General features: G+C 36.5%; 1 protein-coding gene and 1 non-coding gene across 3 annotated transcripts in view; one reads left to right on the top strand and one right to left on the bottom strand.

Moving 5' to 3' along the window:
- Positions 1-26,071, bottom strand: part of ATP8A2 (ATPase phospholipid transporting 8A2) — a 763,449-nt gene that overhangs the window by 478,431 nt on the left and 258,947 nt on the right. The window lies entirely within an intron of this gene.
- Positions 14,918-15,049, top strand: LOC126016710 (small nucleolar RNA SNORA51). Its single transcript, XR_007498471.1, has one exon. It is a non-coding gene; the product is annotated as a small nucleolar RNA SNORA51 (small nucleolar RNA).

Genomic DNA, 26,071 nt, shown 5'->3' with positions numbered 1-26,071 from the left:
CAATCTTATCAACTTATCTCATTTAACATCAATTGAACCAGAATGAGTTCAAGTGTAACCTTGATGCAGCCTTTTTTAAACTTTTTTCTAAGCTTTTTACTTCATAACAACCACCTTAGTTTTAGAATATTCATTCTTTCTAAAGAATATATACAATACTTTCTATGCAACAGTAATACAGCAATACTCAGGATTAATTATCTAATATTCTCTCCCAGAATAAAAATGTATCTTAAATATAAGCATGTAATGAAAAACTGGTGTCATGATTCAGGAAAGAAAGCCTTGGATACAAGGAGAAATTGCATGAAAATAACTCCAAAAGAAATCAATTATATTCTCTGTATCAAGAAACCAATTCTTGGGGGCCGAAGAGATAGCATGGAGATAGGGCATTTGCCATCCATGAATAAGGACAGTGGTTCAAATCCTGGCATCCCATATGGTCCCCCGAGCCTGCCAGGAGCGATTTCTGAGCGCAGAGCCAAGAGCAACCCCTGAGCGCTGCCCGGTGTAACCCAAAAACCAAAGAGAGACAGAGAGAGAGAGAGAGAGAGAGAGAGAGAGAGAGAGAGAGAGAGAGAGAGAGAGAGAGAGGAGAGAGAGAGAATTCAATTCTGGTCTTCCTCAAACTTTGCACTTCCCCACTGCCCCCCATGGTGATAGTGCTGGATTCTAATCACTCCTACACTGCTTTTGGTTAACACCTAATATCGGACTCAAATTTTCCTTTCCAACTCGATTTCTTATCACTTTTAAAGGTAATTACAGTGGTATCTTACTCTGACAAGTTGAATAAAAGAATATTACTGTGATTCCAGTTTCTCTTTATGCTTCCCTTCATAGTAAATTTATCACCTATCTTTCTCTTCAATCACTCAAGCTTACATAGCATCTATCACAGCTTCTCCTTATTCATGCCACTGTTTTTTCTCTCAGGCCTAAATGAACTCCAAATGTGATTCTAAAATTTCTACTAGAATACTTTCTATCTGTTATCTATATATTCCCCATCAATCCAGCAAATATTCACATTCTAATATATTCATATGATTATAGCAAAGAGAGCGTCAACAAATTACACTTTCCCAAACATCCGTTTTTATATTTTCCCCATTGCAATCTAACTTACAATTAAACTTAACTTTACAGCTTGTAAAACATTTTCACAGAAATCACTTGCTATCAGCATACAGACTCATAGTTCTAGATAAAGCACATTTTATAGAGAAAGCTGTCTCAAATGATAAGTGACTTGCCCCAGATCACAGAGTAAGCTATAGCAGAGCAATGATTCAATACCAGGCTTCTTGGTTTGTTTTTTTTTTAAATAAATTTTTATTGTGACCAAAGTGCATTACAAATCTTTCACAGAATTATTTATGGTATATAGTGACAATGAATAAGGGGCATTCCCACCATCAGTGTTGTCCTCCCTCCACCCCTGTTCCCAGCATGTATCCCATATTGCCCTCCTTTACCCCCCAGAATACTAGTGTATCTAGTCTCCACTTTACAGCTTGTTGTAGATTGGGTATCTATTCTGTTGTCATTGGAGATAAAAAGGATAAGAAAAAGGGAAGAAAAATTTGTTAGCAATTACCAAATAAAGAAAGAAGATTAAAAAATAAAGAAAGAAAGAAATAAAGAAAGAAAGAAAGAAAGAAAGAAAGAAAGAAAGAAAGAAAGAAAGAAAGAAAGAAAGAAAGAAGAAAGAAAGAAAGAAAGAGGAAAGAAAAATATGCACCCGGCAAAAAGAAAAAATCTCCAAATAATAACCACAAGAGTGAAAAAGAGAGGAAAAAGTGGAAGATAAAAGAGAAGGAAAGTAAATTCGAAAACTGACAAATCAAAACAAAACAAGAAAAAACAGGGGTTTTGGAGTGGCAGGATTTGGCGTTCCCTCCAATTTTTTTTTTTTGCATAGACACAGTAAGCATTGGGGAAGAAAGGGAATTCCCGTGGTCTATAATGCAAGGGTGCCTCCCATCCTGGACATGTCCTGTGGATACAACTCAGTCTTCAGGAGATTGGACAGTGTCAGTTCAATCCCAAACCCCAGATCCCAGACATAGAACTGATACAGTTTGGTCAACAACAACAGGACCTAAGCTCCACTGGGAGATTTAGAACACCACACTGTTTCCAGGAACCCCAAGATTTCTTAATACAGAGACCCAACTGTGATAACAGAGACTGAGCAGAGCCTTTGGATCCATAATATCCTAGGCTTTGGCTTAGGGACTGAATGAAAACGGAGCACTTGTTACAGAAGACTGAACACAACAACAATGATGGAACAGAACTTCTAGAATGGAAAAAACTCTCTCCTAGACCCTGTCCTATGACCTGCACAAATACCAAGATCACTAGCTACAGTGGCCTAAATTTCTCACCCACAACTGAGAGGAAAGTTTCCTGGCACCACAAAAAAGCCCTTGGGATGAGGTAATGAGTATATATGGAGCCACTGGTTGATCCCATGATGGTATGCTTCAAGGATGGAGAAACCCCAAATCTCTTAGTCAACACCAGGTTTAATATCAAATGCAGAACTCCATAGCCATACTAATACCAAAAAACATTTCTTTTTCCAAGAATCTGCATAAAATACACCCAAGATATATCCTCCAGAGAAAGCATCTAGCTCTATTCTCTATTTACTCCACCAGAATTTCCCTCTTGCCCCAGAAAGACACCAACATAGGGGTTCTCTCAACTAGAGCCAGCACAGAAGACAGGGGCCAGACCTAATCAGCAACATTTACTTTGGCACTCTGAGTTCAAATAATTCAATAAGCTCAGCAACTCCCCAATGAATCCTTTTAATTCTATAAACTCAGCAATATTCTTGACCACATGCTCCCCTTGCTGCAAACCCAGTCACTAAGCACACCTCTGCTTTTATCCCAGACTCCTTCATTCACTGCTGAATTGCCAGTCTACAAAGGGACATATGAGTAGCTCCGTATTGTACAGTTAGTCCACTGGCTAGGCCAAGTCTTATTCACACAAGCAACAAATGTTTAAGAGCCTTCATGCACATTAAGGTCTATGTAGGTAGAAAGACACAAAATTGAGGGTCATATTCCTGCAAGGACAAACTACCTGTGCCTCTGTTATCCTATGAAATGCATCCTATGAAACACAAGATTTTCAAAATGTTCTGTTCATCTTAAACTCTTAATCTCTTACATTCTTCTCAGAACTCAACTCTTTCTTTTTCAAAAGATAAACTGGCCTCCATCTACCACAAGCCAGTGGCAAATATTATCCTCAATGGAGAAAAACTAAAAGCCTTCCCTCTAAATTCTGGCACAAGACAAGGCTGTCCTCTCTCACCACTCCTATTCAACATAGCACTGGAAGTACTTGCTATAGCGATTAGGCAAGAAAAAGATATCAAGGGAATCCAGATAGGAAAGGAAGAAGTCAAGCTCTCACTGTTTGCAGATGACATGATGCTCTACTTAGAAAACCCTAAAGACTCTACCAAAAAGCTTATAGAAACAATAGACTCATATAGCAAGGTGGCAGGCTACAAAATTAACACACAAAAATCAATGGCCTTTCTATACACCAATAGTAATAAGGAAGAAATAGACATTAAGAAAACAACCCCATTCACAATAGTGCCACACAAACTCAAATATCTTGGAATCAACTTGACTAAAAATGTGAAAGACCTATATAAAGAAAACTATAAAACTCTGCTCCAAGAAATAAGAGAGGACACGCGGAAATGGAAACACATACCCTGCTCATGGATTGGCAGGATTAACATCATCAAAATGGCAATACTCCCCAAGGCGTTATACAGATTCAACGCTATCCCTCTAAAGATACCTACGACATTCTTCGAAGAGGTAGATCAGGCACTTTTGAAATTTGTTTGGAACAATAAACACCCTAGAATAGCTAAAGCAATCATTGGGAAAAAGAATATGGGAGGAATTACTTTCCCCAACTTTAAACTGTACTACAAAGCAATAGTTATCAAAACAGCATGGTATTGGAATAAGGACAGACCCTCAGATCAGTGGAATAGGCTTGAATACTCAGAAAATGTTCCCCAGACATACAATCACCTAATTTTTGATAAAGGAGCAGGAAATCCTAAATGGAGCAAGGAAAGCCTCTTCAACAAGTGGTGTTGGCACAACTGGCTAGCCACTTGCAAAAAATTGAATTTAGACCCCCAGCTAACATCATCATGTACGAAGGTAAAATCCAAATGGATTAAAGACCTCGATATCAGCCCCAAAACCATAAGATATATAGAACAGCACATAGGCAAGACACTCCAGGACATTACAGGCATCTTCAAGGAGGAAACTGCACTCTCCAAGCAAGTGAAAGCAGAGATTAACAGATGGGAATATATTAAGTTGAGAAGCTTCTGCACCTCAAAGGAAATAGTGCCCAGGATACAAGAGCCACCCACTGAGTGGGAGAATCTATTCACCCAATACCCATCAGACAAAGGGCTAATCTCCAAAATATACAAGGCACTGACAGAAATTTACAAGAAAAAAACATCTAACCCCATCAAAAAATGGGGAGAAGAAATGAACAGACACTTTGACAAAGAAGAAATACAAATGGCCAAAAGACACATGAAGAAATGCTCCACATCACTAATCATCAGAGAGATGCAAATCAAAACAACAATGAGATACCACCTCACACCACAGAGAATGGCACACATCACAAACAATGAGAACAAACAGTGCTGGCGGGGATGTGGAGAGAAAGGAACCCTTATCCACTGCTGGTGGGAATGCCGTCTAGTTCAACCTTTATGGAAAGCAATATGGAGATTCCTCCAAAAACTGGAAATCGAGCTCCCATATGATCCAGCTATACCACTCCTAGGAATATACCCTAAGAACACAAAAATACAATACAAAAAATCCCTTCCTTACACCTATATTCATTGCAGCACTATTTACCATAGCAAGACTCTGGAAACAATCAAGATGCCCTTCAACAGACGAATGGCTAAAGAAACTGTGGTACATATACACAATGGAATATTATGCAGCTGTCAGGAGGGATGAAGTCATGAAATTTTCCTATACATGATGTACACAGAATCTATTATGCTGAGTGAAATAAGTCAGAGAGAGAGAGAAAAACGCAGAATGGTCTCACTCATCTATGGGTTTTAAGAAAAATGAAAGACATTCTTGCAATAATAAATTTCAGACACAAAAGAGAAAAGAGCTGGAAGTTCCAGCTCACCTCAGGAAGCTCACCACAAAGAGTGATGAGTTTAGTTAGAGAAATAACTACATTTTGAACTGTCCTAATATTGAGAATGTATGAGGGAAATGTAGAGCCTGTTTAGGGTACAGGCGGGGGTTGGGTGGGGAGGAGGGAGATTTGGGACTTGGGTGATGGGAATGTTGCACTGGTGATGGGTGGTGTTCCTTTTATGACTGAAACCCAAACACAATCATGTATGTAATCAAGGTGTTTAAATTAAAAAAAAAAAGATAAACTGGCCTCATAAACCTCTCCAATTCTGTTTGTTCTACTGTCCTTTTCTGATTTATATCTCATCATCAAGGTGTTCATTAAAAATATATCTAAATCTCTATTACTTCATCTTGTCTACTTTTCTCTCTGAAGTCTACACAATCATCATTAAGACTCTCACTTCCTCTCCATAAAATCAAGAGGATTACCTTCGCTGATCACAAGGAATTGAAATTAGATAAGAACTACAATGGGACACAGCAGAAAAATGTTTATACCTGAAAATTAAACAGCTTGCTACTGAACAATCAGTGAGTAAGAGGAAAGCAAACATTCTTAGAAACAAATGACAATAAAGACACAAATTATCAGAATTTATGGGACACAGCAAAAGCAGTACTGAGAGTAAAATTTATAGCTATGCAAGCACACATCAGGAAGGAAGAAGTGGCCCACATGAATAGCTTAATGACACAGCTTATGAAATTAGAAAATGATCAATAAATGGAACCAAAAATAGGTAGGCAGAAGGAAATAACAAAGCTTAAAGCAGAAATCAATGAAGTGGAAAGCCAAAAAATAATCTGATATATCAATGAAAGCAAAAGTTGGTTCTTTGAAAAAATAAACAAGATTAATAAACCACTGGCAAAACTCACAAAAAAAAAAGCAAGGGAGAGAAACTTGACAAACTGGATTAGAAATGAAGAGGGAGAAATCACTAAAGATATTGCAGAGATTCATAGGGTAATCCAAGACTACTTTGAGAAATTCTATGCCATAAAACATGAGAACTGGGCAGAAATGGATACATTCATGGAATAACCTTCCACGGTTAAATAAGGATAAGATAGCATATATAAACAGCCCCATCATACTGACAAAATTAAAATGGCAATCAAAAAACTTCCTCAAAACAAAAGCCCATGCCCAGATAGGTTCACTAATGAACTCTTTCAAACCTTCCCAGAGGAATTCCTACCAATCTTTTTCAGGCTCTTTCATAAAATTGAAGAAACAGGAACACCTCCAAATAGTTTCTGTGAAGCTAACATCACCTTGATACCAAAACCAAACAGAGATCTTCCAATAAAGAAAATTATAGATCAATATCCCTGATGAACACAGATGCAAAGATACTCAAAAAAATTCTGGGAAATGGAATTCAATTCATCATCAAGAAGATCATTTACCACAACCAAGTAGGTTTCATCCCAGGAATGCAAGAATAGTTTAATATCTATAAATCAATCAATGCAATACACCATATCAACAAAAAGAGAAACAAAAATCATATTATATCAATAGATATAGAGAAATCATTCAATAAGGTTCAACACCCATTCTTTTTTTGGGGGGGTCACATCTGGCAGCACTCAGGGGTTACTCCTGGGGCTCTATGCTCAGAAATCACCCCTGGCAAGCACAGGGGATCATATGGGATGCTGGGATTAGAACCACAGTCCTTCTGCATGAAAGGCAAATGCCTTACCTCCATGCTATCTCTCCGGCCACTCAAAATCAATTCTTGATAAAAAAAAAAAAAAACAACCCTCATCAAGATGGGAATAAAAGAATGAAAAAAACCTTTCTCAATATAGTCAAGGCCATCTACCACAAGCCCATGGCAAATATTATCAATGGAGATAAACTAAAAGACTTTCCCCTGAAATCTGGTACAAGATAAAGCTGCCCTCTCTCACCACTCCTATTCAACATAGCACTGGAAGTACTTGCTATAGCGATTAGGCAAGAAAAAGATATCAAGGGATTCCAGATAGTCAAGGAAGAAGTCAAGATCTCCATTGTTCGCAGATTACATGCTACTATATATAGAAAACCTTAAAAACTCTACCAAAAAGCTTCTAAATAGATTCACATAGCAAAGGGGAGGCTACAAAATTAAGATGCAAAAGTCAATGGTCTTCTTATACAAAAATAATAATGATAGAGAAAAAATGGACATTAAAAATATAATCCCATTCACATTAGTGCCTCTCAAATTCAAATATCTTGTGGTCAATTTAACTAAAGAGGTGAAGGACATATATAAAGAAAACTACAAAAGCCTGCTTCAAGAAATGAGAGGACACAAGAAAATGGAGACAAATACCCTGCTCATGGATTGGCAGGATTAATATAATTAAAATAGCTATACTTCACAAAGCCTTATACAGATTTAATGCAATCCCTTCAAAGATACTCATGGCATTTTCAAAGAAGTAGATCAAACACTCCTGAAATTCATTTTTATCAATAAACACCCATAAATAGCTAAAGCAATCCTTGAGAAAACAAATATGGGAGGCATTACCTTCCTCAATTTTAAACGGTATTATAACAAAATAGTTATCAAAACAGCATGGTATTTCAATAAAGACAGAGCCTCAGATCAGTGGAATAGAGTTGAGTATTCAGAGAATGTACCTCAGACATACAAATAATCTTTGATAAAGGAGCAAGAAATCCAGAATGAAGCAAGGAAAGCCTCTTCAACAAGTGGTGTTGGCTGAACTGGTTTGCCTCTTGCAGAAAGCTAATTCAAACCCCCATCTAACATGAAGCAAAAAGAGCAAATCCAAATGGATTAAAGACCTTGATATCAGTCTTTAAACCATAGGTATATAGAACAACACATAGTAAAACACTATATGACATTGAGACTAAAGGCATATTCAAGGAGAAAACAACACTCTCCAAACAAGTGGAAGCAGAGATAAATAGATGGGACTATATTAAGCTGAGAAACTTTTGCACCTAGAAGGAAATAGTGCCTAAAATACAAAAGCCACTCACAGAATGGGAGATAATAGTCTCTCAAAACCTATCAGAAAAGGGACTAATATATAAAATATACAAGGTACTGACAGAACTTAATAAGAAAAAAAAATATAGCCCCATCAGAAAATAGGGAGAAGAAATGAACACACTTCCTCAAAGAAGAAATAAAAATGGCCAAACGACACATGAAAAAATTATCCACATCACTAATCAACAGAGAGATGCAAATCAAAACTACAATGTGGTACCATTTCACACCACAGACACCAGCATATATCACAAAGAACAAAAACAATCAGTGCTGGAGGGGATGTAAAGAAAACAGAATTCTTATTCACTGCTGGTGGGAATACCATCTAGTCCAGCCTTAATGGAAAACAATATGGAGATTCCAAAAAATACTGGAAATTGAACTCTCATATGATCCAACTATACCACTCCTAGGGATATACACTAGGAACACAAAATTGCAATTAAAAAATCACTTCCTCACACTTATATTCATTGCAGTAATATTTACAATAGCCAGACTTTGGAAACAACCAAGATACCCTTCAACAGATGAATGGCTAAAGAAACTGTGGTATGTACACACAATGGAATATTATGCAGCTGTCAGGAGAGACGAAGTTATGAAATTTTCCTATATATGGATGTACATGGAATCTATTATGTTGATTGAAATAAGTCAGAGGGAGAGAGATAGACACAGAATAGTCTCACTCATCTATGGCTTTTAAGAAAAATTAAGGACACTGCTGTAATAAGAGCCAGAGACAATAAAGTTAGATGGAAAGCCTGGAAGGACTGGCTCACAATTTGAAGCTCACCAGAAAGAGTGAACTACTCATATAGATGGGAGAGAGGGATTCTTAGATAAAAAGAACGTGTAATAAGGCCCAGAGACAATAGACTTAAGGGCTGGAAGGACTGGCTCACAAATTGAAGTTCAACACAAAGAGTGGTGGAAGCTGTTAGAGAAATAACTACGCTAATAATTAGCATAACAATGTTAAAGAATGAGAGAAGTCGAAAGCCTGTCGCGAATATAGGCACTGGAGAAGGAGACATTGGTTGTGGGAATGTTTCATTGGTAAATGGAAATATTCTGTTTATGACTGAAACCAAACTACAAACATGCTTGTAATCATGGTGCTTAAATAAAGATTTATTTTAATAAAAGACTTTCATTTCCCACTCTTTGCAATTATTAAATTGACTCATGTTCTCTTTTTGTTCTTGAGCAGACATTTAAGTACTGACTTAATTTCCTCAGTACTGATGGGGTTGTTTCAATATGCTACATCGTCTTCATTCAACCGTGGAAGATTATAAGAGTTTATATATAAGAGTTTATATATAAGTATATAAGTATATAAGTATATAAGTATATATAAGTATATAAGTATATATAAGTATATATATAAGTATATATAAGTATATATATATAAGTATATATAAGTATATATATAAGTATATATATAAGTATATCTATAAGTATATATAAGTATATATATATATATTGTAAGAGTTTATATATAAGAGTTTATATATAAGTATATAAGTATATAAGTATATAAGTATATATAAGTGTATATATAAGTATATATAAGTATATAAGTATATATAAGTATATATAAGTATATATAAGTATATAAGTATATATAAGTATATAAGTATATAGAAGTATATAGAAGTATATAGAAGTATATATAAGTATATATAAGTATATATAAGTATATATAAGTATATATATAAGTATATATATAAGTATATATATAAGTATATATATAAGTATATATATAAGTATAAGTATAAGTATATATATAAGTATATATATAAGTATATAAGTATATATAAGTATATAAGTTTTCTTCTTTTCTTAATTTATTAAAGAAAATGCATTACATAGTTGACATAACTGATCATAATACACTTGTTTCAAGATGACAGAAAGCAAAGTTATTTAAAAAATGGAAAGAAAACATAAATGGAAGAGAAAAGAAAGAAGAAAAAGTTCAGTAGCAAGTATATTTATTTATCCATTTCTTCCAGGTTCTCATTTTTAGTGGCGTAGAGTTTCTCAAAGTAGTTTCTGATTACCTTTGAATTTCTGCCATATCAGTAGTGATCTCTTTTTTTTCATTCCTAATACGAGTTATCACACGTTTCTCCTCTCTCTCTCTCTCCTCCTCTCCATCTCTCTCTCTCTCTCTCCTCTCTCTCTCTCTCACTCTCTTCTCATCTCTCTCTCTCTCTCTCTCTCTCTCTCTCTCTCTCTCTCTCTCTCTCTCTCTCTCTCTCTCTCTCTCTCTCTCTCTCTCTCTCTCTGTTAGTTTTGCCAGTGGTCTATCAATCTTGTTTGTTTTTTCAAAAAACCAACTTCTACTTTAGTTGATCTTTCAGATTGATCTTTTGGGTTCCACTTCATTGATTTCTGCTCTCAGCTTTGTTATTTCCTTCTGTCTCCCTATTTTTTGGTCCTTTTGTTGAGCACTTTTTAATTCTATGAGTTGTGTCATTAAACTATTCAGGTATGCCCCTTCTTCTTTCCTGATGTGTGCATGCAAAGCTATATATTTTCCTCTCAGTGCCGCTTTTGCTGTGTCCCATAAGTTCTGATAGTTTGTATCTCTATTGTCATTTGTTTCCAGAAAGGTTTTGATTTCCTCTTTGATTTAACCTCGGACCCACTGGTTATTCAGTATTAGGCTTTTTAACTTCCAGGTATTAAAGTTTTTCTTCTGTGTCCCTTTGTAGTTCACATATAATTTCAGGGCCTTGTGGTCAGCGAAGTTAGCCTGCAAAATTTCTATTCTCTTGATAGTATGGAGGTATGTTTTATGTGCCAGCATGTTATCTATCCTGGAGAATGTCCCATGTACATTAGAGAAGAATGTGTATCCAGGTTTCTGGGGGTGGAGTGTCCTATATATATCTACTAGGCCTGTTTCTTCCATTTCTCTTTTCAGATCTAGTACATTCTTGTTGGGTTTCAGTCTGGTTGACCTATCAAGTGTTGACAATGCCGTGCTGAGGTCTCCCACAATTATTGTGTTGTTATTGATACTATTTTTCAAATTTGTCAAAAACTTTATTAAATGCACCCTCATTCGGTGCATATATTGTTTAGGAGAGTGATTTCTTCCTGCTGTACATATCCCTTGATTAATACATAATGTCCATCTTTGTCCCTTACAACTTTCCCGAGTATAAAGTTTGCATCATCTGATATTAGTATGGCCACTCCAGCTTTTTTATGGGTGTTGTTTCCTTGGATGATTTTCCTCCAGCCTTTTATTTTGAATCTATGCTTGCTCTGACTATTCAGGTGCATTTCTTGTAGGCAGAAAAAGGTTGGGTTGAGTTTTTTGATCCATTTAGCCACTCTGTGTCTCTTAACTGGTACATTTCATCTATTGACACTGAGAGAAAGAATTGTCCTGGGATTTAGTGCCATCTTTGTGTCGATGTTTGGTGTCTCTGTTTTTCAGTCTTGTCTGAAAGTAGGTCTTTCAGTTTTTCTTTTAAGACTGGTTTTGAGTCTAGGCGAAGCATTTATTTCATTGAGTTTTGTCATTATGTCCCACCACTGCCTTCTGGCCTTGAGTGTTTCTTGTGACAGGTCTGCGGTAAATCTCAAGAATGTTCCCTTGAATGAAATTTCTTTTCTGGATCTTGCTGCATTCAGAATTCTGTTTCTATCTGTGGGGTTCATCATTGTGACTAGGATGTGTATTGGGGTGTTTTTCTGTGGTCTTTTTATTTGGTATTCTTTGGGCATGCAGGATTTGATTGCAAGTATTCTTTAGCTCTGGTAGTTTCTCTTTAATGATGTTCTTTTTTTTTTCCCTTTTATTTTTTTTATTTTTTTTAAATTTATTTAAACACCTTAATTACATACATGATTGTGTTTGGGTTTCAGTCTTAATGATGTTCTTGACCGTTGATTCTTCCTGGAGATTTTCTTCCTGGGTCTCTGAGACACCAATGATTCTTAAGTTATTTCTGTTGAGCTTATCATAGACTTCTATTTTCATCTGTTCCCATTATTTGAGTAATTTTTCCATTGTTTGATCATTTGCTTTAAGGCTTTTTTCCAGTCTCTTCTGCTGTATGGAGTTGATATTCATCTCATCTTCAAGTGTACTAATTCTATCCTCAGCTGCTGTTAATTTGTGGGAAAACTCGTTCATTTTTTTTCTTCAATTCATCTACTGAGTTTTTCAGACCTGTTCTTTGACCTGAAATTTCAGTTTGGAGTTTTCTCATTTCTATCTTCATATTCTCTTGAATGTTATTAGTGTTCTCTTCTAAACTTTCTTTGAGTTATGTGAATATCTTCCATATTGCAACTCTAAACTCCTTATCTGAGAGATTGACTAGTTGGTTCGCCATCAGGTCATCAGAGTTGCCATCTTCGTTCTCTATGTCTGGCATTGGCCTGCATTGTTTTCCCATTGTCACACTTGTATTGTGGGTTTTTCTACGTGTTGTGGTTGTATTCATTGGCTAAGTGATGTGCACGGCCTCCCTTTCTGAGCGTGTTAACTCACCTCCAGGGAAGGCTTGCTGTCCACAGATGAGCCAAACACAGGATGAAATCAGGCCGAGAATGCAGCACAGCACAGAAGACAGGCAGATAGGGGTGCTGGCATCAGAGTTCCAACGGAGTTCTATACTATTAAATTTCTGACTATTTTAATTTTATTTGTGCATTTTATCATTACAGAATGATTGTAATAAAGTGATTGTGTTTTACTTTAGAGAATAAAACTCAAAAATGATGAGACTTCCAAACATAACACTGGTAAAAACTATATAAAAATTCTCCCATTCATCTCTAGATACAGAGGTCTGATTTTATCACCCAGGACAGAGCAGAAGTCTTCCAAACACCACAAAAGCACCACTGGGAGAGTAAATGATCCTGAACAGAGTCTATAGTTAATCCCATGACAATATACTCCAACGGTGGAGAAACCCCATATCTCTTAGGCCAAGTGAACTCCTTTTCGAATGACCCCAATATTTACTGTGCCAGGGCAGGAGGGGAAAAACAAGCAAAAAGCACAAAACATTGTTTATTTTTTATATATTATTTTTTATCTTCATTTATTATTATTATTTTTATTTACCTATCTATTTTTGGTCGATTTCTTTGTTTTGGTATGGTTATTGAAGTTGTTTTCCCCATTTATACTTATTTTTTTCTCTTCTTTACTTTTCTTTCTTTATGTGCTCTGCCTTGTTTCTTATCTCAAGACCATGGCTTTTTTTTTTTTTTTTTTGTAGTGCTTATTGTTATTGTTGGAGTCCTCACTGGATATTTGACACTACTTTTTGTACTGGTGGAGTGTTTCACCTTCTTTTTCTCCTTCGTCTCTCAAACCAATGATGAGAGCTTCTAGAAGGATTCCACCCATTTTCGGCATATTAGACTTTTACCCCAGTTTATTACTTTTCTCTTCTTCAAACATAACCACGTAACTTGAACTAGCTAGTCCTGCCTCCCAGTTAGAGGGGGAAATAAGAGAGGCACCAAGACCAAACAGGTGCAAGACTACTAAGTTGTAGGATAGGTACAGAGGGGACCACATATTGTAGCAGCCCCGGGGGTGAGGGAAGAGGATATGGGAGTTAGGACGAAAACAGAGGTGTAGGGAGGACAAATTGGTGATGGGAATCCCCCCTGATTTTATGTAAATATGTACCTAAAATATTATTGTCAACAATATGTAAGCCACTATGATCAAAATAAAAATTATATTAAAAAATTTCTCCCATTCCACTTAAATTAAGAAAGTAAGGAATAGGCCAGGAACATAACTGGATATAGTCAGACAGGCCCTAAGCACTACTTGGAAGAATCTGAGGTAGCACTGAAACCACAGAATCAACCAACACTTCAGTATCCTTGGTAATGGCAATAACCCATCAAACCAGGGTTAGCTGAAAACAAGAGAGAATGATCCTGAGACTGAGCACTACCTGAGAGGTTCTCCCTACAATAAAAAGGGGGGAAAGGGAGTACTTTGTAGCAGAATTTTGTAATTCTTTCTTCTTTTTTGTTTTGTTTTGGGGTCGTTCAGGGGTTACTCCTGGCTCTGAGCTCAGAAATCGCTACAAGCATGGGGGACCATATGGGAGGCTGGGAAATTTGAACACAGTCCGTCCTAGGTCAGACACGTTCAAGGCTGAGTTAAGTTACTGCTGTGCCACCGCTCTGGCCCAGTTTTTTTTTAATTCTAATATTTAGAAGTTAAACTTTTCTTGGAGGGTGTGATAGTAAAAATGATCTTGAGTTCCTTTCTGCCTACATCCTGTTAGAAACAACTGGCTTCAATTTGTTATACTTCATTAAAAATAAAAGGGGGGAAATGGCTAATAGCAAATTCAGTAGGGTAGCTTGGCTCAGTAATTTAATTCAAAATGTAATAACATACTTATTAAAAATGGAAGGTCAGTCTTCCACAAATTTCCCTAAAGGCACAGCTGCCAAATTGACTTTTGATCCAGTTTTTACAATGTTATTAATTCAATGACATAATAAAGCTGGCAAGGGAAAGGCTTCATGTTTGCCCCACAAAAGGAGGTAGATAGCAGTGCCCCAGAGAACACCTTGTATGTTCCCTAGAAAAGTGACTTGAAAAAAGTCAGCCTACTTTTTTCTTCTTTCTTTGGAAACTTCTCTTAAAAGACAGAAAATGCTAGAAAGTAAATGCACCCCATATACACCTCAACACAGGGCCTTTGCCTGGTCTGTATTGTGAATTGGGGGGCAAAAAAAGACTGAAAATGCTTTCCTTGTGCTTTAAGAATAGCTTTCCAAACTATTAATCTGCACTTCACCTCTCTGTACTTTGCTTTACATCCAGCCATTAGCAGCAAAGAATTATGCAGCCAATGGCATTGATAGCCTCATTCAGGGGAAGCTTCTAGGATGTAGTCAGTCTAGATAATAGCAGATCATCCCCACCCCATTCACTACAGTTTAGAGAGGTACTGCTAAAAGGTACCTGGCATGGAAGTTAGCCCCTAAACCATGATTTGGCAAAAAAAAAAAAAAAAAACTCCAATTAAAAAAAATAACTTGACTGCAAAATGCTTGCTGATATTAACTTATTTAAAGTTCCAGACTAACTGCAAGTAGAAACTTGTTCTGATCATAATCAGCATAATCTATTGCTTTTTTAAAAGAACTTTCTGTAACTAGGTTTCAAAGGATGATCTCCTATCTGCAATCAAATCACACATCATCTGCAAATCTGCAGAAGTTTTCTCAAACAATGCACATGTACAACTTTGAAAGTGAGACCATATGTGGAATGGCTTCTATTGAAGTGATTTTTACTATTCAACTTTCTTTATAAAATTTCCTCCTATAATGAAACCTCATACCTTCAATATCTATCTCTCTAAAATATAAGTAACTACCAATAATGTCATCAAATTGGGTATACCCATTCATATACATTCACAAAGGTTCCTGGAAACCCGGTTACAGTAAAGTCACAATGGATTTCTGGGCTCAAAACACTATAAATCTAACATGATAGAAGGCTCTGCTGGGCCTTTCCAGGAGAGATGCAGGAGGACTTGTTATAAATATGACTTCTAGGGTGGAGCAATAGTACAGCTGGAAGTTTATTTGCCTTGCACTGTATCTAACTCGGATTCAATCCTTGGTATCCCGTCTGGACCACTTAGCATCACCAGGTGTGATCTCTGATAAAGAGCTAGGAGTACTAATCCTTGAGCACTAGCTGGCTGTGGCCCCCAAAACAAAACAAAAGTGACTTCTGTATAGAAATTTTTGGAAAGTTTTATAGCAAAGCAATATTTCATGGTCTTAGATTAGGAATAGTCAAAACTATAGAGAAAAATCTGTGGTTGGCTATTGAGGTAATTTTATCTAGAAGATGTAGAGACCAGTGTGAGGCTAAATCTTAAATAGGCTAAAAATGTAGCAATTACTCATACTAGCCCAGAAAGGAGAATGATTGGTCATTATTTTTTTCTGAGAAATTTTTTAAAATTCTACACAAGGAGTAAACATATAAAGTCCTAACGTTTTTTCAAATAACATAACTTAAAGGTATCTCCAAAAATTATGTAAGCATTGGCTGAGGTAGCAAACTCTCCCTAACTGAAAAGGAAGTATGCATATCACTAAAATAGCTCTAACATTACCCAGAGTTTCTCTAAATTTCAGATTCCATGCCATAAAATAGAACTTGTTTAAAAAATAATACTGTTGATTGAATGAGTAAGATAATCAAATGTAGTTTCCTCTAAAAAGTTTTATTGAGTGGGTTAAAGAGTTAGGACACTTGATTTTTATGCAATAGACCCAAACTCAATCCCAGGCATCTCATATGGTCCCCTGAAGCACTTCCAGAAGTAATTTCTGAGTAAAAAGCCAGGAGTAACTCCTGAGCATCACCACCAAGAAAGGTAATGAATGCATTGGTTAATAACTATAAATGTATATATATATAATATAGTACATTATGTTCACTACCAAAAATCTAGTTTCTGCCCATTGCCAAGTAACTGACCATCTCTTTGGCTCTTTTACATTTAACCTCATTTCTTCTATCCTCTAATATTTACTGTCTTTTTTTTTTTTTTTCAGAGAACCTAAGGGTTAAAATACTTGGAAAGCAATGCTTTCTGTGTCTGGTAAGAAAACATATAAAATATATAAAGATATCTCACAAGGTGACAATCTTTCACTTGGGGGCCAGGTTTTCCTTGAAGAAAAATATTACCTCTAAATATAGAATGTTAACTAAATTACATATTAACTCACATGCAGACAGATCCTGAAGAGTGGAAACCAGACACTGCAGAACAATTTTAACTAGGCCAGCAGGTATCATTTTACTCTGTCTAGTCAAATCACCTGCCATCTTCAATATCTCTGTGTATCATCTACAGGGATTGTTTTCTTCTCATTACAAGGGTACAGAATGCTGAATTTAAACCTGAAATATAAGCTAAAATGCTGATTAATTTGGATCATACAGTAGTCTTAAAAATTGGTTTCTAACGGTCAAAATTGCTTCAATATAAACATCAAGATTTGTTTTCTCCTGAAAAAAATGAGAAGCTCTGCAACAATGGGCCTACCTTCCTGTATAAAAATAAAAGGTTGGAATTGGGGAACAGAGCACAGTAAGTAGGGTGTTTTCTTTGCATGCAGATAACACAGGTTCCATCCCCTCCATCCCTTATGGTCCTGGTGCTTTCCAGGAATTAATTTCTGAGCGCAGTCAGGAGTAACTCCTGAGCACCACCAGGTATGGCAAGAAAAGAAAGGAAGAAAAGAAGGAAGGAACAAACAAAGGGAGGGAGGGATAATTGGGAGGGAGGGTGGAAGAGGGAGGGGGAAAGGAAAGGGGGAGGGGGGAGGGAGTAAGGAAGAAAGGAAGGAAGGGAGGAAGTGAGGAAGGGGATGGAGAAAGGAAAGAGAGGGAGGAAGGAAGGGAAGGAGGGAGGAAGGGAGGAAGGAATGGAACAAAGGAGAAAAAAGAAAGAAGAAGAAAGAAAGAAAGAAGAAAGAAGAAAGAAAAGAAGAAAGAAAGAAAGAAAGAAAGAAAGAGAAAGAAAGAAAGAAAGAAAGAAAGAAAGAAAGAAAGAAAGAAGAAAGAAAGAAAGAAAGGAAGGAAGGAAGGAAGGAAGGAAGGAAGGAAGGAAGGAAGGAAAAGAGAGAGAGAGAAAGAAAGAAGGAAAGAAGAAAGAAAGAAAGAAGAAAGAAAGAAAAGAAAGAAAGAAAGAAAGAAAGAAAGAAAGAAAGAAAGAAAGAAAGAAAGAAAGAAAGTTATCAATAGTGATCACTCACTCTGGACAAGCAAACGGTTCTGCAATGGCAGCAGTTCATCTGGTCTACCAGGGCCAGTTATGTTACTTTCTCACCCTTTTAGGCACCTGGTGTGGTAAGTCCAACTTTATACAGACACAGGATAGAGTTATTTTCCAAGACAGGGGGAAAAAAGAGAGATTCTTTACTGTTTTCTCATGCAGAAGTAGGTTTGTTGGATTTTAAGGGGAATAACGATTCCCTCCCTCATGCCTTACCTTTCGGGTCCATGAAAAAGAAAGAAAACAGCATTCTTTCCAGACCTTTCATGCAGCTCTCTCTCATTCACTAGCACCCAAGAGACACCTAAACCATGCCAACCACGCTTTTTCACTCTGACATTTAATTCTCATTCTTAAATAAGGTCATGAAACTTGGTGCAAATATTTCTAGGCCTGAAAATTTGCAACAGATTTCTCCTGACTTCATTTCCTCTCCTAGTCCACCACTATCTCCACATTAACTAAGTGACATTTCCAAAACACCAAAGTGCTGATTGTGAATTTAGTGCCTTACATTAGGTATTAGGGAGACTAGCAAAAGGTCAAATATTCCAGGTCCTGAAAGAGTTTACAATCCATCAGGAAAGAATGTCTAAGATGGGGCCACAGTGATAGCACAGCAATAGGGCGTTTGCCTTGCATGTGGCCAACACCAGTCACACCTGAGTTCCATTCTTGTCACACCATATGGTCCCCTGAGCCTGCCAGGAGGGATTTCTGAGAGCTGAGCCAGGAGTAACTTCTAAGAACTGCCGGATGTGCCACCCCCCAATTACTAAGACGAGTGATTATATCAACATAAAGCATGAGAAGATAGCTGATAGGGAGGATTCAGAGAAGACCACCAAGTTATGAGTCTCAGTATAAAATGACAGCCAAACTGAAACCTCAATCTTCAGGGAGTATATAAAGTGGAGGGAGTGGTAGAGAACAGTGTGTACAGAAAGAACAATTAGGAAAACAATTCAGTAACTGATAGAACTTTCACAGAGCCAATGTGTGCACAAAAATTATTTTGAGAGAGAATCAATGGTCTCCTAGACACCAATAACAACCAGTTTAGAAAAATAAAAGAAAGACCATGCTTTCACAAGTTAAAGAAAACCACTTAATGATAAAAATCCACAAAGATTAAATAACTAATAAGAAAGGAGTAGACATGACTAAGGTGATATTTGGTTTTAAAGATACCTTTAAAAGTCAAAATATAAATACATGCTAAGCAAAACATATGTTCTTAAATAAGGGTAAGAAAGAGGTAAGATCACCCCTAAGCATAGTCAAGTATGTTATAACTACTCTGATCATTTAGCTGGTGAGTCTGGAATGATACTTGACTGTGAAGAGAGCCCATGTTAGTTGGAGGTCAATTTTAGTATTAGACAGATGATGAGATGATGAGATGGGAAAGGGACAATGGGACAAGGGCCAGAGTTGGGGATATGTTGGCCCAGGTGGAATTGAGTAAATCTTGGAAAATTCCTGAACATCCGATGATGCTGGGGCCGAAGTGATAGTACAGTGGGGAGGGCATTTGCCTTGTACAGAGCCAACACAGGTTTTATCCCCAGTATTCATTATGGTTCTTCAAGTTGGCCATGAATGATACCTGAGTGCAGAGGCAGGAGTAAGCCCTGATCACTGCAGACCATGTCTTCCAAAATTAATTAATATTATTTTTTAAAGGGAAGATGACTAAAATGACCAAAATCCCCCAAATGAAAGCATATGAAAACTAGAACAGCTTGAGCCCTCCATCCATCACCTCATTAGAACATAATTAGCATTTGGTTTGGTTCCTACCTGTGAGCTTTTTATTTGCATTCTAGGTAACTGCACAAGTATTAACAATTTGATTAGTCAATCTGCATTGTCAATTATCCACCTTAGTACCACCAAAGATTCTGCTCCAAAGTAATACAATCTCCTAGTCAGTCCTCAAAGTGAGTCCAAATACAGAACTGTTTAGGCAACCCACCATCACTCTTTCAGAGTGGCCTATGGTCATATAAACTTGCTTGCCTTATTGTTGCATAATGTGTATGTGTATGTATATGTGCTTCAATTCCTTACCAGGTATATAAAGCCCTGAGAACATCTTGCCACTGATATAGACCACCAGTTAACCAGATAATATCATGGTAATTTTCTGTCACCTTGATGACATCCCTGTGACAACAGGAGTTCCAAGCATACCCAAGAGTCTCTCACACAGCAAGAGAGCAATCTCTCACTATGATGAAAAGAAATTGCTCCATAAATAATGTGAGAAAAGACAGGCAGTTATTTGGGAAAAAAATGTATTTCAATTATCGGTTCCCAATTGTACAGAACTCAGTGAGTTCTTCAAAGCAAGACCCCTGAGATCTCACCACCATACCCTAACTCCAAATTTAGAATTCAATAAATCTGGATTCCATTTTAGCAATAGGAGTTAAAGACACAATGTAATTTAGTTCAAAGTTTTTAAATCTTTCATTTCTTGAGAGGAGAATATTTGAAGTTTAAAACCTGAACAGTGCCAGCTCATTGGTAGGAGAAATTGCAAGACTGTATTTGATCTTCTGCACAACACTCCAAACTTGTGTATATACACATAATATAAAAAATTACACATCTATATGTAATTAAAACTATAATTAAATAAAATCCAAAAAACTTACAATCATGGTTTTGTTATGTGAGATTAGTATTTTCTAAAAATGAACGTATTTTTAAAATGACAAAAAGTTAATAAAATAGTAACAGACACAAATAATAATAATGGATAAAAAGACACTGCTCTACAGAAGGTTATCTAGAAAAGCAGAAAGTCTGTTCTTTGAAATGCATAATAAAATCCTTCACTAATACACCTAAAAAAACAAGATTTGAAACAAGTCAACAATATATAGAGTACAATGAGAGCTACTACAGTCAGAAAGAAGATCACAATAATCAAAAATTTAATTATTAAATTAAATAATAATAAATTTTAATTTAAACTCTCAGAAAGAGATCAAACAACCTGATATCCAAAGAAACAGAAATCTGCATAACCTTATTTATTACAAAGAAAATTGACTCATCAAATTAAATTCTTCCACAAAAAAATTCAGGTAAATTATTTCAGATATTCAAAAGACAAACTAATTCCAATTTGATCAAAACTAAGCCAGAGTTGAGAAAATAAGATAAAACCTATAACATTCATTACAAGTCACATAGCTCTGATATCACAGCCTAATATGACAACAAAAAATATGACAAGAAAAAGCAAAAATTAATAGAAAATTACATTCAAATATATATTTAAAAATAAAAATATTTACAAATAAAACTCAGTTCCAAATTAAAAAGTTACATTAGTATAATCAAGTTGGGTATTCCAAAAAGGCCAAATTGGTTTAACACTGAAAAACTATTAATTATAGTATAAAACTTGAGTGAATCCCACCCTGACAGAGAGAGCCAGAAAGGAGACCCTGCTTCCCTCCAGGCACCTGAAAAATGTTACTGCCAAGTGAGCAAATCCTGCCCTGAAGACATAGCCAGAGAGGAGATCTTGCTTCACTGCCAGTGCTGGGAAAACATCCCCACCAGGTGAACAAAACCGTGGACAGAGACAAAAAAAACATCACTGCCAGGTAAGCAGACGTGCCCTGCTGACTAGAACTTCTCCTTGTCAATGAGTCCCAGCATTGCATGCAGAAAACACCACATTGCAAGAGTGACAATGAGAAAACAATGAAGACCTCCATCATGCTTGAGAATAAAGATGGTGGCTCTGATGACCTAAAAAGTACCAACCACCTATTTAACTCCTCAGGTAAGAACTTTAGAGAAGAAATATGGAGGATGCTCAAAGAACTCAAAGAAGCATAGAACAGAATGAACGAACCACAACCAAGACTCAAGAAGATATGAAAGAAAAAATGAGAAAATTCCAAACTGAAATAACAGGGTGAAAAATTTGATAGGTAAAATGAAAAATTCATTGGATAGCCTCACCAGCAGAGTACCGGTAAGAGTTTCTGAGGACTGAATTGCTGCGCTAGAATATAAGCTGCATAACAACTCCAAAAAACAGAAGTGGTTGGGAAAGAGCTTTAAAATAACTGACCAGGCAATGTGATAAAGTCCTCAAAGAATGTGAACAGATGAAAACAGAAGTCTGGGATAAATTAAACAGAAACAACATAAGCATCATTGGAGTCCCAGAAACCTCAGAAGAAAACCCTCATAAAAAATCAAGTCAAAGTCATTACTGCAGAGAAGTTCTCAGAACTAGAGTACATACAACCAAATCCTAGATGCCTGAGAGTACCATCTAAAGACACAGAGTGTTCTGCCTACATTATCCTTTATCTACCTTCTGGTTTCAGGCCTGATAGCAACATTTTAAGCCATTTTAATTTGAGCTTTATGTAAAAGAGAGTTCTGAGTTCAATTTTTTGTACGTAGTTGATCAGTTATCCCAACACCATTAGTTGAAGAGTCTTTCCTTGCTCCACTTTGTATTTCTTGCCCCATTATCAAACAATTGTGGGAAAAAAACAAAGCAACAAAAACAAAGGGAAGGGGTAAATATAATATATAAAGTAGACATATCTCTTTCTTTAAAGAGAAAATATAAAATTTTATTTGAAAGATATGAAAGGTAATGTTATGTATACTAAGCACTTAATCTGCAAGAGATTGTGTCATCAGTCAATGACCTTTAGACTAAATGTCCTTTTAAAAAAATATATTGGAGGAGTGATGTATTGAACAGGCTGTGTTCAGGACTTACTCTTGGCTCTGTACTCAAGGATCACTCTTTGTTGATCAAGGACCATATTCAATGGGAAGGGATTGAATTTGGTGGCCACATGCAAGCAAACACCTTACCCACTGTATTGTCTGATCCTATCAGCAGTAATTAGAAGAAAAATACCATTATGTTTAAAGAAGAGATGGAATTCTTGTTGCAGAAAACCTCAATACTCACCTTTATAAAGATTTGTAACAAGTGAGATAATTTGAAAATGGCAGAAAAATAAAAACATGCAAAAGAAAAGGGATAAAATGTTTGAATTATATTTACACTCCTGGCATCTGGTTGATAAAGGAAATAGCACTGATGATAATTAGTAAAGGAGTAGATTACCATTAAATAAACAAAATTTTTACAACAGCTATGCTCATATGGAAAAAGTAAAATTAGACTACTAGTTTACACCCCATTTTTAAAGATAGGACTTAAGTCTTGAGCATGAAAGACAAAACTGCCAAAAAAGTTTTCCACAACTGTATGGAAATCATCTCTATGAGCTCAAGAGAAGGATTTCTTTACTAACAATTTGATTAAACTTTACTAACAATTACAAACTTTAAATCATACAAAAACCTACAAGGAGATTAAGAAACTGAAAGAAGCTATTTACCACACATATAGATATTAATAAACAAAAACAATTTTATATTTAGAATATCAAATTTTCCCTACATATCAGTAAAAAAATCAAGAAACCCAATAGTAAAAACAGCAAAAATCCATATTAATAAGGTATTCACAAAGAAGAATCCAAATGTAGGCTGCCAAAATCTTAAAAGATCTCATGTCTCCCAATAACCATAGAGATCAAGAAGCATTTAAATATGACATTACTGTGTTATTTATTAGCATATCTCTAAAAAGCCATTGACATCATTGAATGAAGCCAAATATGCTCAAATATAATTTGTAGCAACTGTGTGTGTATGTGGAGAGGAGTCTACGAATACTAAAGTTTGTATAATTAAAAATATATATGTTGGAAAACTAAGAATACTTTGCTAAGTGCAAGACAGTGTAGATCTAGAAGAACTGTCGAATCTTAAATATTACTGGGTTATATTACTTGACTCGCCAAAGGACTATTAAAAATTTGAAACATACATATAAAAACAACAGCATTCTTCATAAGAGAGAAAAGTCATTAAATCACTCTGCACTCGATAAAACATAACTAATTGGGAAATGTAACTCTTATTTCTTGATGTCTGCTTTGTGCCAGGCAAGAATTCAAAAACAAACAAAAGAAGGAAGCAGAAGGGAAACGGAGGGAAGGAGGGGGAGAAGAAAGTAAGAGAAGGGGGAGAAAGAGGAGGAGGAGGAGGAGGAGAGGGGAAGGAGAAGAGAAGGGGGAAGAGGAAGAAGGGCAGTAAGGGGAGAAGGGGAGTAGGAGGAGAGGAAGAGTAGGAGGATGGGGAGAAGTAGTGGGTAGTGGTGGTGGTGGTGGTAGTAGTAATAGTAGTAGTAGTAGTAGTAGTAGTAGTAGTAGTAGTAGTAGTAGTAGTAGTAGTAGTAGTAGTAGTAGTGTCTGCCCTAATGGTAGAAGGGGAGAGATTAGGAGGGAAATGTGGGTGAGGGAAAGAGAGGAAGAGGAAAAGAAAAATTATTCTGGAATTCCAAGATATCTCTTTCCTATTCTCTACATTCTCTCTCCAAATCCTCAATTCCACTCCCACCAGGCCCCACGGATCAGTTCATGATCTTGGCCATGCCCTCATCAAGTCTTAGTCATCTATTCTCCAGACATGCAGATCTGGAAATGAAATGTTGCTGAATCCCCACTGGAAACAGTTCTCTAAAGAATCACTTCTTGCATTTCTGGCTCCACATTAAGCTGTGACTCCCGTGAGAACAAGAGGTCAGCTAGCTTCCTTTTATGTCTCTCCAAAGCAGAGTCTCAGTATAATTACAGCAATTCTGTTTCTGATAGAGGATGTGAAGACACAAAAAATTTTACACAAAGACTCAAAATTGGAGCGAAGACTGTAATGCTCCCTACAGTCTTGTCTTTACCAAGCTTTTTAGCTACCCTTAAGCTGGCAGCAGGCAATATTCCCTAAACCATCGAACAATAATCATTCTGTGAATTATTACAAAAATTCCAGATTCATCTAAGTCTGTAAAACTATGGATTAAAACAATTTAAGCAGATTTCTTGGTGGGGGATAATACTAGACACGTTTAGTTCTGTCATTGAAGCATCTCTGAAGTGAAATTTGAGATGCTGCACCCTTCAATTTACTTAGCTGCAATTACTCTTTCCCACAGACTACCTATGTACTGGCTGCACTACAGATATTTAGCAGAACATTCCCCCCAGAAAACAGCAATCTCTTTAAGGAATGCCTTCTCATGCTTTTTTTAATTCTTTGTCCTTCCAGCTTCCCTCTGCCATGTTTAACTTTATGATCTGGTCTTATATTTCCCTTTTCTTACACAATGCTGTAATCTATTTATAGGTTTTCACATGAACTTTTTTTTTAAGAAAAAAAATTTTTTTTGGTTTTTCGGGCCACACCCGTTTGATGCTCAGTGGTTACTCATGGCTAAGCACTCAGAAATTGCCCCTGGCTTGGGGGGACCATTTGGGACACCAGTCCATCCTTGGCTAGCACTTGCAAGGCAGACACCTTGCCTCTAGCACCATCTCACCAGCCCCTTTTAAGATTTTTTTTTCACTTTAACTTTTGTAGTATCTATTACCCTTGGATTAACTCAGTGAACTTGTTAAATTGGATTTTGGCCTCAGGTATCAGGGAAATCTCCTGACATGTATGTGACCCCCGTTATAACAACAGTACAGATAAGTCCATGTGAATTTATCTTGCCTCAATGATGCTCCTGTGCTCTTAAAAATTAGAAGGAGCATAAGTAAAGACTTTATCCTAGGCTTTGTCCTAGGATCTGTGCAAAAACCAAGATCACTAATTACAGAAGACAAACCACAACAACCATGATGGAGCAGAACTTTTAAAACCATAAAGACTCTATCCTAGAACTAGTCCAAGGATCTGTGCAAAAACCAAGATCTCTAATGACAGAAGACTGATTTGGAACTCCACAACTGAGCAGAATGTTTTCTGACACCATACAAAGACCTTGGGGTTCTACATTGAGCATGACTAAAGCCTGTAGTTGTTCCTATGA

The sequence above is a fragment of the Suncus etruscus genome, chromosome 8 (genome assembly GCF_024139225.1).
Source record: "Suncus etruscus isolate mSunEtr1 chromosome 8, mSunEtr1.pri.cur, whole genome shotgun sequence".
In the NCBI taxonomy this organism is placed as follows: domain Eukaryota; kingdom Metazoa; phylum Chordata; class Mammalia; order Eulipotyphla; family Soricidae; genus Suncus; species Suncus etruscus.
This window is presented reverse-complemented; position numbering and strand designations above follow the sequence as displayed.